The sequence below is a fragment of the Loxodonta africana genome, chromosome 17, assembly GCF_030014295.1.
Source record: "Loxodonta africana isolate mLoxAfr1 chromosome 17, mLoxAfr1.hap2, whole genome shotgun sequence".
Classification (NCBI taxonomy): domain Eukaryota; kingdom Metazoa; phylum Chordata; class Mammalia; order Proboscidea; family Elephantidae; genus Loxodonta; species Loxodonta africana.
In genome coordinates, this window is record NC_087358.1 from 74,662,614 (window position 1) to 74,673,345 (window position 10,732).

Genomic DNA, 10,732 nt, shown 5'->3' on the forward strand with positions numbered 1-10,732 from the left:
ATGGCCGCTTGCTAGCTTTTAAGACCACGGACACCACTCACCAAAGTGGGATGCAGAACATTTTCTTAATAAACTTTGTTATGCCCATTGACCTAGATGTCCCGTGAAACCATGGTCCCCAGACCCCCTCCACTACTACTTTGTCCTTCGCAGTGTTTGGCTGTATCTTTTGATTTGGTCCAGTTGTGCCGACATCCCCTATATTGCGTGTTGTCCTTCCCTTCACCTAAAATAATTCTTGACGACTACCTAGTTAGTGAATACCCCTCTCCCTCCCTCCCCACCCTTGTAACCATCAAAGAATATTTTCTTCTGTGTTTAGACCTCTTCTTGAGTTCTTATAACAGTGGTCTCATAAAACATTTGTTCTTTTGCAGCTGACTAATTTCACTCAGCATAATGCCCTCCAGATTCATCCATGTTATGAGATGTTTCACGGATTCATCATTGTTCTTTATCATTGCGAAGTATTCCATTGTGTGAATATACTGTAATTTGTTTATCCATTTATCTGTTGATGGGCACCTAGGTTGTTTCTATCTTTTTGCTATTGTGAACAGTGCTGCAATAAATATGGGTGTGCATATATCTATTTGTGTGAGGGCTCTCATTTCTCTAGGATATATTCCAAGGAGCGGGATGGCTGGATCTTATGGTACTTCTATTTCTAGCTTTTTAAGGATGTGCCAAATCAATCTCCAAAGTCATTGTACCATTTTACATTCCCACCAGCAGTGTATAAGTGTTCCAGTCTCTACAACCTCTCCAATTTTATTATTTTGTGTTTTTTTGATTAATGCTAACCTTGTTTGGATGAGATGGTATATCACTATAGTTTGGATTTGCATTTCTCTAATGGCTAATGATTGTTGTTACCGCAAATTGCGGATTCATGCCGCCTTCCGCAAAGCCAATACTGAGACAGGAGGAGGTAAGCAGTAAGAGGGCTTTATTGAATGCCAGTATTCAAGAGACAGAGTGGATTAAATTTCTCTCAAATTCTGTCTAAACCTAGAGGACTAATTGAAGAGTTTTCATAGGGGGAAGGTCAGGGTTTAGAGGTTTTCAGGAATGTTGGTTTTTCTTTGAGGTAGACACGATGATAAAGTCATCTGTTATTGAAGTCCTGCAAGTCTCTTCATGCCATCCTGGTTTCTGTCACAAGATGGATCTACGCTTTGTTCAGCTACCTCAGTTTTGTGTATTTTTCTCCTTGGGAGAGGAATGTAGTTTAATCAGCAACTAAAAATTGATTACCTTATTTTTCTTTAAAGGAACAAGTGTGGGACAGATTCGAGAGCAAGTAATTATGTTCTAAAGACTAGCTTATACAGTTATACTAAAACATTAGAAAATATATTCTCTCTACTTTAATACTAAAACACTAAAAAAATATGTTTTCTCTACTTCTTCGAGCACATTTCCTCATGTATCTGGTAGCCACCTAAATATCTTTTCGGTGAAGTGCCTGTTCATATCCTTGGCCCATTTTTTAATGGGGTTATTTGTCTTTTTGTTGTTGAGGTTTTGCAGTATCATGTAGATTTTGACGCTGATCGGATTTGTTGTAGCCAAAAACTTTTTCCCAGCCTGTAGGTTGTGTTTTTACTCTTTTGGTAAAGTCTTTTAATGACCATAAGTGTTTGATTTTTTGGAGCTCCCAGTTATCTAGTTTCTCTTTTGGTGTTTGTGCATTGTTAGCAATGTTTTGTGTTCTGTTCTTGCCATGTATTAGGGGTCCTAGCATTGTCCTTATTTTTTCTTCCACGATCTTTATCATTTTAGACTTTATATTTAGGTCTTTGATCCATTTTGAGTTAGTTTTTGTGCAAGGTGTGAGGAATGAGTCTTGTTTTATTTTTTTTTCATATGGATATCCAGTTACGCCAGCACCATTTGTTAAAGAGATGGTCTTTTCCCTAATTAATGGACTTTGGGCCTTTGTCAAGTATCAGCTGCTCATAAAAAAAAAAAAAAAAAGCTCATAAGTGGATGAATTTACATCTGGATTCTCAATTCTGTTTCATTGGTCTATGTATCTGTTGTTGTACCAGTACCACACTGTTCTGACTACCAAGGCGGTTTAATAGGTTCTAAAATCAGGTCGTGTGAGGCCTCCCACTTTGTTCTTCTTTTTCAGGGATACTTTACATATCCGGGGCCTCTTCCCTTTTCTTATAAAGTTGGTGATTTGTTTCTCCATCTCATTAAAAATGCCATTGGAATTTGGATGAGGATTGCATTGTATCTATAGATCACTTTGGGGAGAATAGACATTTTCACAGAGTTGCATCTTCCTATCATGAGCAAGGTATGTTTTTCTACTTATGTAGGTCTCTTGGTTTCTTGCAGTAGTGCCTTGCAGTTTTCTTTGTATAGATCTTTTACATCTCTAGTTAGATTTACTCCTCTGTAATTTATCTTCTTGGGGGCTACTATAAATGGTAGTGATTTGGTGATTTCCTCTTCGATGTTCTCTTTGTTGGTGTAGAGGAATCCAACTGATTTTTTATGTTTATCTTGTATCCTGATACGTTGCTGAAATCTTCTATTACTTCCGGTAGTTTTCTTTTGGCTTTTTTCTTTTTCTTTGGCAACGAGTTTTTTTTTTTTTTTTTTTAACTTTAGATGAAGGTTACAGAACAAACTAGTTTCTCATCAAACAATTAGGACACACATTGTTGTATGACATTGGTTAACAACCCTATGACAAGTCAACACTCCCATCTCAATCCTGGGTTCCCTATTACCAGCTTTCCTGTTCCCTCCTGACTTCCAGTCCCTGCCTCAGGGCTGGTGTGCCCCTTTAATCTTGTTTTGTTCCATGGGCCTGTTCAATGTTTGGCTGAAGGGTGAACCTCAGTAGTGGCCTTTTTACTGAGCTTAAAGGGTGTCCGGGGTCCATACTCTCAGAGTTTCTCCAGTCTCTGTCAGGCCAGCAAGTCTGATCTCTCTTTGAGTTAGAATTTTGTTCTACATTTTCCTCCAGCTCTGTCTGGGACCCTCTATTGTGATCCCCGTCAGAGCAGTCAGTAGTGGTAGCCAGGCAACATCTCATTGTACTAGACTCAGTCTGGTGGAATGGAGGCTGTGGTAGACATGGTCCATTAGTCCTTTGGACTAATCTTTCCCTTGTGTCTTTAGTTTTCTTCATTCTTCCTTGCTCCCAAAGGGGTGAGAACAGTGGAGTATCCTAGATGGTCGCTCACAGGCTTTTAAGACCTACTTACCAAAGTAGAATGTAGAACATTTTCTTCTGTTATGCCAGTTGAGCTAGATGTTCCCAAAGACCATGGTCCCCACAGCCCTCAGCCCAGCAATTCGATCACTCGCATATTTTTGCTTTTGATAGTATCCCACATAATTCTCAGGGTTTGTTCATTTTTCTTTGTTCTTTTTTTCTGATTTTTCCTCAGAGTTGTATCCAAGTGTTTGTCTTCAATTTCACTGATTACATCTTCCATCATTTCAGACCTGTTCCTCAGCCCTTCTATGACACTGTCCATTTCTGAAACCTTGTTGTTTATCTTTTGGATTTCTAATTATTGTTTTTGCATGATTTCTAGTTGTGAATTAATTTTGGTATTTTGTTCCTGTATTACTTTCCTGAATTGTTCCATTTTTTAAATCTGTATTTTCCATGAATTTGTCTGCCTTTTCCAAAAATTTGCCTATTTTTTCCTCATTTTTGTCTGCTTTTTGCTTCAACTCTTGGATTGTTCTGAATACTAGAGACTTGAATTTCCTGACAGGCAGTTCTAGTGCCTTTTCTTGTACTGTAAAGCCATCTGGTATTTTATTTTGGACACCTACTGGACCCATCCTTTTTTTTTTAAATATGTTTTGATATTGTCTGCTGTCTTCAGGACAGTCAGTAGTTATTTTCTTCATTTCTTGATTGTAGATTTGTTTGTTTTGTGCTGCTTTTTTGTTTTATTTGGTTATGTCTGAGAAGGTGGGCTGTGCTTTCTTTGTTGTTTGTTCATCTGTAGTTACGATAATTTTCACCTCCTTGTCCAGTGGGCAGGGCCAGTCATTCAGCTATGGTGCAGCAGGGCAGGTCCAGCTGAAGGGAAGGGGCTGGCATGAGTTGTTTGTGGCACATACTAGGGCTGGCAGCATGGGTCAGGAATCAGTGCTGGACAGGTTCCAGTAGGCCGTGCCTTTGCTGCTCCGGGGTGTGATGTTCAGTGCACAGTGCAGATAGGCAGGAAAGGGGGGAGGTTGTGATGTGTGGTGCTAATAGGGGTGCTGGAAAGTGGAGAGAGGGAAGAGAAAAACAGGAGCCAAAAACAAACAAGCAAAGAGAAAAAAAAAAAGAGTGGTAAGGGAGCTTGCCATTGGAGTGGAGAGATGAGAAACCATGAAATGCAGAAAAGAAAAAGGGAAAAAGAAAAAAACTAGATAAAAATTTGGAAAAAAAGAAAAGCCCTCAGGAGTCCCAGAGTACCACTGGTGGGGTTGCTAAGTCCAGGGAAGTGGCTTCCAGGCTGTGCAGTATATAGCCTGGCTAGAGGGGGTATAGATGTCACACAGCACAAGATATTTAGGAGACAGGAAGAGAAGATAAATGTGGAGAGACAAGAACTGAGAACTGAAGACAGAAAGGGAAAAAGAGAGAAAAGAAAAAAAAAGAAATGCCCCCAGGGATCCCACCTACGTGGCTGCACATATTGGGAGAGTGGCTCCTAAGCCATGCAGTGCAGCCCAGCTTGAAGGGGCTCCCAAGCTGCAAAAACAAACAAAATAAATCAGAACAAATCAAAATGGGGGGAAAAAAAGACTTAGGGATCCCACCAGTGTGGTGTCACGGGCTGGGAGAGCGGTTCCCCAGTTGAGCGTGGCAAGAAAGCAAAGATGGCACATGGAGCCAGGTGCTCCAAAGAAAGGAGGGGGAGGTGATAGAAGAAACCAAAAGAGACAGAACCAGCACCAGCTCAGGGGCCCGGCCAGGGTGGCAGGGTGAATACAAACAGCCTGAGGCCAAGACAGTTGCCTAATGGCCAAGAGACTGGGCTGGCGGGAAGAAGAGGGAGGGCTAGGAAAGTGTATATTGCTAATTACCAGGTCCTCTGTCTCTTGCTGGGAAATTTGTGAAGCTGCTTTCCTATACTCCCTGTGCATCAATCTCTGTCATGGGTGAGGGGAATCTAAGCAGCACGGAGATTCACTTTCCAGCCAGCCAAGCCAACACAGCCAGCCAGGAAGCTTGGAGGTGGAGCAGTCAGGAGAGAATGCGGGGGGAGAAAGTAAGTATCGCTGTTACCAGGTGCTCTGTCTCCTGCTGGGAGTTCGGCAAAGCTGTTTTCCTGTGCTCCCTGTCTGCTGATCTCCAAATGGAGTCCAAGATGGAAGATCCGTGCTGTGTTAGTTGATGGGGCCCTCCGCAGGTATCTCTCCTTGCTGTTTGTCCTCTGTCAGTTTCTTATTCCCTTTGGTGCTTGGCTGAGTTCTCTATCTCTTCATTTGGCACTTCAGGTTCCAGGAATGATGTCTGTCTCTGTTACTTAGTTTTTTGGGTCTTTGTTGTGGAGGGATGGCCTGGTGCTTCTGTCTGTGGTGCCATGTTGGCTGGAAGTCTCTCCTGTGGATTCTTCAGGGTTTTCTGTGTACAGCATCATATCATCTACAAACAGAAATACTTTTACTTCTTCCTTACCAATTTGGATGCCTATTATTTCTTTTTCTTGCCTTATTGCTCTGGCTAGGACCTCCAGCACAATGTTGAATAAGAGTGGTGATAAACAGCATCTTTGTCTGGTTCCTGTTCTCAAGGAGAATGCTTTCAGACTCTCTCCGATTAGGATGATGTTTACTGTTGGCTTTGTACAAATACCCTTTATTATGCTGAGGAATTTCCCTTCTATTCCTATTTTATTGAGAGTTTTTATTATGAGTTGTTGTCAGACTTTGTCAAATGCCTTTTCTGCAACAATTGATAAGATCATGTGGTTCCTATCTTTTGTTTTATATGATTGGTTACACTGATTGTTTTTATAATGCTGAACCATCCCTGCATACCTGGTATGAATCCCACTTGGTCATGGTGAATTATTTTTTTGATATGTTGTCGAATTCTATTGGCTAGCATTTTGTTGAGGATTTTTGTGTCTACGTTCATGAGGGATATTTGTCTGTAATTTTCTTTTTTTGTGGTATCTTTACCTGGTTTTGGCATCAGGGTTATGCTTTGTAGAATGAGTTTGTGAGTATTCCATCTTTTTCTATGCTCTGAAATACCTTTAGTAGTAGTGGTGTTTACTTTTCTCTGGAAGTTTAGTAGGACTCTCCAGTGAAGCTGTCAGGGCCAGGGCTTTTGTTGTTGTTGGGAGTTTTTAAATTACCTTTTCAATCTCTTCTTTTGTTATGTTCTTTCTCTGTTTGTGTTCAGGTAAGTTGTGTGTTTCTGGAAATTTGTCCATTTCTTCTAGGTTTTGAAATATTTTAGAGTATAATTTTTCATAGTATTCTGTTATGATTCTTTTAATTTCAGTTGAGTCTGTTGTGATATTGCCCATCTTATTTCTTATTCAGGTTATTTACTTCCTCTCCTGTTTTTCTTTTGTCAGTTTGGCCAATAGTTTATCAATTTTGTTGATCTTTTCAAAGAACCAGCTTTTGGTATTGTTAACTATTTCAATTTTTTTTCCATTCTCTATTTCATTTAATTCTGCTCAAATTTTTATTATTTGCTTTCTTCTGGTGCCCTAGTCCTTTTTTTTTTGTTTCTTTGCTTTTATTGTACTTTAAATGCAAGTTTACAGATCAAATCAGTCTCTCATACAAAAACCTATTCACATCTTGCTAGCTACTCATAGCTGCTCTCCCCCTAATGAGACAGCACACTCTTCGTTTCCACCCTGTATTCTCCGTGTCTATTCAACCAGCTCTTGTCCTCCCCTGCCTTCTCATCTTGCCTCCAGACAGGAGCTGCCCACATAGTCTCATCTGTCTATTTGAGCCAAGAAGCTCACTCCTCACCAGTATCATTTTCTGTCTTATAGTCCAGTCCAATTCCTGTCTGAAGAGTTGGCTTCGAGAATGGTTCCAGCGTTGGGCTAACAGAGGGTCCGGGGACCATGACCTCTAGGGTCCCTCTAGAATTTGAGGTCTGCATTCCACTGCTCTCCTGCTCCCTCAGGGATTCTCTGTTGTGTTCTCTGTCACGGCACTCATCGGTCGTAGCCGGCACCATCTAGTTCTTCTGGTCAGGATGATGCAGTCTCTGGTTTATGTGGCCCTTTCTGTTTCTTGGGCTCATAATTACATTGTGTCTTTGGTGTTCTTCATTCTCCTTTGCTCCAGGTGGGTTAAGACCAATTGATGTATCTTAGATGGCTGCTTGCTAGTGTTTAAGACCCCAGATGCTCCTCACCAAAGTGGGATGCAGAATGTTTTCTTAACATATTTTGTTATGCCAGTTGACCTAGATGTCCACTGAAACCATGGTCCCCAGACTACCATCCCTGCTCCTCTAGCCTTTGAAGTGTTCGGTTGTTGTATTCAGGAAAGTTCTTTGCTTTTCGTTTAGTCCAGTCGTGCTAACCTCTTCTGTACTGTGTTTTCTTTCCCTTCACCTAAAATAGTTCTTGCCTACTATCTAATTAGTGAATACCCCTCTCCTTTCCTCCTCACACTCATAACAATCAAAGAAGGTTTTCTTCTGTGTTTAAACTATTTCTTTAGTTCTTATAATACTAGTCTCATACAATATTTGTCCTTTTGCAACTGACTAATTTCACTCAGCGTAATGCCTCCCAGATTCATCATGTTATGAGATGTTTCACAGAATCATCGTTGTTCTCAATCGTTGCATAGTATTCCTTTATCTGAATATACCATAATTTATCCATTCATCCGTTGATGGGCACCTTGGTTGCTTCCATCTTTTTGCTATTGTAAACAGTGCTGCAGTGAACATAGGTATGCATATATCCATTTGTGTGAAGGCTCTTATTTCTCTAGGATGTATTCCAAGGAGTGGGATTGCTGGATAATATGGTAGTTCTTTTTCTAGCTTTTAAATGAAGCGCCAAATCGATTTCCAAAGTGGCTGTACCATTTTACCTTTCTACCAGTAGTGTATAAGTGTTCCAGTCTCTCTACAACCTCTCCAACATTTATTATTTTGTGTTTTTTGCATTAATACCAGACTTGTTGGAGTGACATGGTATCTGCTTGCAGTTTTGATTGGCATTTCTCTAATGGCTAATGACCATGAGCTTTCCTTATGTGTCTGTTTGCCACCTAATTGTCTCCTTTGGTGAAGTGCCTGTTCATATCCTTTGCCAAGGGCTTCTTTTGATGCTATCTGTTCGAGTTGTAGGGTAAATGCTTTGATTCTGGCCCTTTCTTCTGTTTTTATTGCTATAAATTGACCTCTGAGCACTGTTTCTGCTGTGTTCCAAAGGTTCTGGTAGGATGTGTTTTCATTTTCTTCTGTGAATTTCTTTATTCCATCCTAATTTCTTCTGTAACCCAGTAGTTTTTTTTATCAAGGTGTTGTTCAGTTTCCGTATGTTTGATTTTTTTTTTTTTCCATCATTGATTTCTACTTTTATGGCTTTATGGTCAGAATTTGTAATATTTCGATACTTTTGATTCTGTTAAGGCTTGCTCTATGGCCTAATGTTTGGTCTATTCTGGATAAATGTCCCAGGTGTGTTAGAAAAGAAAGTTTACTTGGTTGGTTGCTGTTGGGCGAGGTGTTCTGTATACGTCTATGAAGTCAAGTTGTTTGATTGTGGAATTTAGATCTTCTGTATCTGTACTGAACTTCTGTGTCTGTACTGAACAGGATGTCCTATTCGTCACCGAAAGTGGTGTGAAGTCTCCTATTATTTTGGAGCTGTCGCTCTCTCTTTTCAATGCTGTTAAAGAGTTTGTTTTATGTATTTTGGGTGCATAAATATTTAATATGGTTACATCCTCCTGGTGTAATCATTATACAGTGTCCTTACTTACCCGTTGTGGTGGATTTTGCTTTAAAGTCTATTTTGTCAGAAATTAGTATGGCACTCTTGCTCTTTTTTGTTTGCTTGATGTATTTTTGTCCTTCCTTTGAGTTTTAGTTTGTGTCTTTAAGTCTAAGGTGTGTCTCCTGTAGGTAGCCTATAGACAGATCACTTTTTTAAAATCAATTCTGCCACTGTCTCTTTATTGGTGCATTTATTCCATTTACATTCAGCACAATTTTTGATAGGTATGAGTTTGGTGCTGTCATTTTGATGTCTTTTTTTTGTGCATTGACAGTTTCTTTGTTCCACTTAATTTTCTGTGCTATTTTCCTTTATGTATTTTCATCGTTGTTGATTTTATATTTGCTGAGTCTTTGTTTTTCTTGTTTTTTATTTTGATGTGTACAATTGTTAGTTTTCTTTGTGTTAACCTTAATATTTACTCGTATTTTTCTAAATTTAAACCAATCTTTTATTTCTTTAGATCCCCTTAACTTCCTCTCCATATGAAAGATCTACTACTTTAGTCTCTCTTTTTTGTTTTAATGTTGTCATCTTTTTTTCATAATAACATCTGTACCCTGTTTTCAGTGTTTTAGCTTTATTTTTGTGATTTCCCTATCTGGGTTGACATCTGGTTGTTCTGTCCTGTGTTCTAGTCTTGGGTTGTTATCTGATGTTATTGATTTTCTAACCTGAGGACTTCCTTTATTATCTTTTAATTTTGGTTTGATTTTGTAAATTCCCTAAACTTCTGTTTCTCTGGAAATGTCCTAATTTTGCCATCATATTTGAGAGACAGTTGTGTTGGACATATAATTCTCGGCTGGCATTTTTTTTCCTTTAAGGCTTTATATACGTCATCCCATTGCCCTCTTGCCTGCATGGTTTCTGCTGAGTAGTCAGAGCTTAGTCTTATTGCCTGTCCTTTGCAGATAACTTTTTGTTTATTCCTAGCTGCTCTTAAAATTCTCTTTATCTTTGGTTTGGGCAAGTTTGATTACAATGTCTTGGTGACTTTCTTTTGGAATCTACCTTGTGTGGGGTTCAACGAGCATCTTGGATAGATACCTTCTCATCTTTCACGATATCAGGAAAGTGTTATGTCAATAAATCTTCAACAATTCTCTCTGTATTTTCTGTTATCCCCCTCTGTTCTGGTACTCCAATCACTCATAGGTTATTTCTCTTGATAGTCCCACATGATTTTTAGGGTTTCTTCATTTCTTAAAATTATTTTGATTTTTCCTTAAATATTTTGAAGTGCTTTATCTTCAATCTAATTCTGACTTCCATTTCCTCAATTTTGCTCCTGTGACTTTCTATTGAGTTGTCTAATTCTGAAACTTTATAATCTTCTGGATTTCTGTTCTCTGTCTATAGATTCTTGCAGCCTATTAAATTTGTCATTATGCTTTTCTCTAATCTTAACTTTCTCTATTGTTTTTCGTGCTCCTTGGCTTGTTCTGCATTTTGCCTCATCTCCTTCGTGATCTCTTGAAGAGTTCTATAATTTTTTGTATTCTACCTCCAGTAATTCCAGGGAGTTCTCTTTCATCCAGAAGATTTGTTTTGGGAGCTTGCTGAAGCTATTGTGGTCTTGTTCTTTATGTGATTTGATATTGACTGTTGTCTCTGAGCCATCAGTAAGTTATTGTATTTATTTTATGTTTGCTTACTGTGTTCTAGGTTCTTGTTTTGTTTTGATATGCCCAAATCGGCTGCTCATGTGATCTAGTTTGATTATTGGCTACTTTGAAGCTCTAACCACCTGT